Source organism: Aedes aegypti, chromosome 1 (genome assembly GCF_002204515.2).
Source record: "Aedes aegypti strain LVP_AGWG chromosome 1, AaegL5.0 Primary Assembly, whole genome shotgun sequence".
NCBI lineage: Eukaryota > Metazoa > Arthropoda > Insecta > Diptera > Culicidae > Aedes > Aedes aegypti.
Window position 1 is genome coordinate 177014651 of NC_035107.1, and position 2877 is coordinate 177017527.

Sequence of the window (2877 nt, forward strand, 5' to 3'; positions counted from 1 at the left end):
TTACATAGAGTATCCAATGTTGAAACATTGGAACAAAAGTCAAACAAAATAAATAATAATTTCAGGTAAAAATCGTTACAATCTTCTATTGCCACGATTAATGCGTTATATTTTAGGTTAAGTAAATTCAAAGCGTTTTTTCTCTTATAAGCAGGTGAAATCAACTCACCTGTAAAAAATCTGAACTGCCACGGCAAATGAAATGTAATATGTTGTTAACAAAATGTTAATAAAATCTAAAATTTGTTTTACCAAATTAGGATGATAGTGTTGTCTAATAACACAGAATACCTAGATATAAGAAATGAATGTAATGTTTGGAATGATACTAATAAATAAATCCAAAAAAAAAAACTACCAAGAATGATAAGCTACTCACTGGATGTTTCTTGATGAGGATGTAGAAAATGTCATCATCGCCAGGGGCTTTCATATTCATATATTTTTTCAAAATGCATATCAAGTTTTTGAGCTTTTTCGTAATTAGTTCGTAATAATTTGTTTTCCTCTTTCAATGCCTGAATTGGCTTCTGAGGATTTTCCTTATATTATATAATTTCTAAAAGGGCTCAGAGATAGGGCCCAATGGAGAAATTTTATTTTCAAAAATTTGGTTTCTTAATTGTGAAAACCGTTTTTCAATTTCTTTCTGCAGATTATGGCGTATCATTTTCATAGCAGGATCGCCTTGTAATTGACTTCTCCTCACGTTTTTAAGACGGATCAAGAGTTTAAGATCATCGTCTACAATCACGGTTTCGAATTTTACTTCTCATTTTGGTATTCCAAAGCCCCTTGCTTCAACAATGGAATTAGTTAAAGTATCGTGAGCATTGTCAATATCAAGTTTGGTTGCAAAGAAATTCTCATGGGGTATTTGAAAATCAGAATGAGTAACCAGTTGGCCACAAATCTGATTAACGACGCTTAAGACCAAGTCATTTGTATAATGGTTTCTAGTAGAGATGGGCAAATTGGTCCAATTTTGGGAGCGAATCGTGGGTAGTTCAGTCACAAAAGTGAATCGACTCTTTTGATCGATTCAGTGACTCATTTGAAAAAATCAAAAATAAATCATGAACAAAAAAAAAACAAACAGAACGTTACATTTTCTGAATAATATCATTTTTATGCATGAAGCAACTCCAAAACATTTATACATATCTACTGCCCATATACGTATAATTGTCCCATGTGAATAGGAAATCCAGCAAACATGTGACTGACATGCGTTTATGGGCAGTCTTGTACTCTTGATTACAATAAATCCAACTCAAAAATGTTAACTCCATTCCGAATATTGCAGGGCTAGAGAATCATGACTTTTTTGAAAAGAATCGTGATTCGTTCACTCATTTTTGAGAGTCGACTCTTTTGAACGATTCATGAGTGAGTCGCCCATCTCTAGTTTCTAGAAGAGGAAAAACAAGTAGGGCTATCAGGGCATTGAATTGAGAAATATCCTGAAGAGCACTCATGAAATAAAATTCTGCCGTTGGAATTGCTTTGCAAATTATTCCATGAGCGATGTTTTGCATTATAGTCACCAGTGACAAAAAAATGACTTATTGCGAGTCAATTTCCGCAAGTCAGTTTGAAGTAAATTAACTTGCTGCCCAGTGCATAGAAAAGGCCAATGGGCAGCTACAAAAGTATATTTACCAAAGTTCCACCCAAAGTTCCAACAATTTTGGTTACAAATGACGAAAAAAGTTGATGTTTTATACGCCTATGAATGATGATACCAACTTCACCACATGCTCCATCCAATCGATTATTACGATAAACAAAAATGTTTGGATCTCTTTTGAGTTTGGATCCAGGTTTCAATAAAGTTTCAGTAATAACTGCTATATGTATTAGGGTGGTTTAAAAAATCGCTCCACACTGCTCATTAGATTCTATGTGAGCTCATTCGGATGAAAACTGATACTGCACAAGCCCTTCAAAGTTTTTATTGGAATTACTATAAGGAAAGCAAGTAATTCATTCAATCGGTCAGAGTGTTTGTCCACGCGCTCTTGAGGATTAGAGCAACGCTGATACTGCCGAAGACCGTTTTCAAATCGGTCGCCTCAGTAATAAACGAAAAAAGAAAAGGTCTCTACTCTGAGAAGTTTTTTTTTCCAAAATGGTGCCCAAGAAAGATTACCACCTCTAGCTTTCACTAACGGATCCAATGAAACAAAGATCGTAAAGGGATCAACAGTAGAAAAATAGTACTAAAAAAACTGTTTTTGTTGCACTGAGAATTCTTCTAGAAGTACTGGTTTATTGCTTTAGGTAGTTTTAAAGACTTCTAAGAGCAGAGAGAATTTATGTGCGCACAGCAAGAAAGGCAGCGCTTTATATGCTTGAGATTAAGATTACGATTTTTAACAAAATAAACGATTTTTATGATTGATGATTATTGATCAATACATAAAATGATTATGATCAGTCGTTAATGATTAACTCTTGCTTTTCAGAGATTGATTATTAGCAATTTTGATTAATCATAACCAAAAATCATTAATCATGATTATCCTTATGATAAATCAATAACGCTCTGCACTGAAATATGAGTAAAGTGTTTTTAACATCTATTTGAAAAATTGACTCTACAACTTGTTGATTGCTTTGCTATTACTAAATGATATGACGTAAATGCAGTTCACTTAACCACAACATTACATTTTCTTTTTCTCTTGGTATCCATGTTCAGTGTTGAATTTGTGCAAATTTCTCGTGAACTGCAATTTTCCTACAAATCTTCTACGATCGTACCTATGTGGGATTCCGACGTTTCAGATTGACTTTACGGTTGGTCTATGTACAAAATCATGGCTTGTTATATACCAGCAGTGAAAAAGTGCCACGATCCCGATCGCCCATATG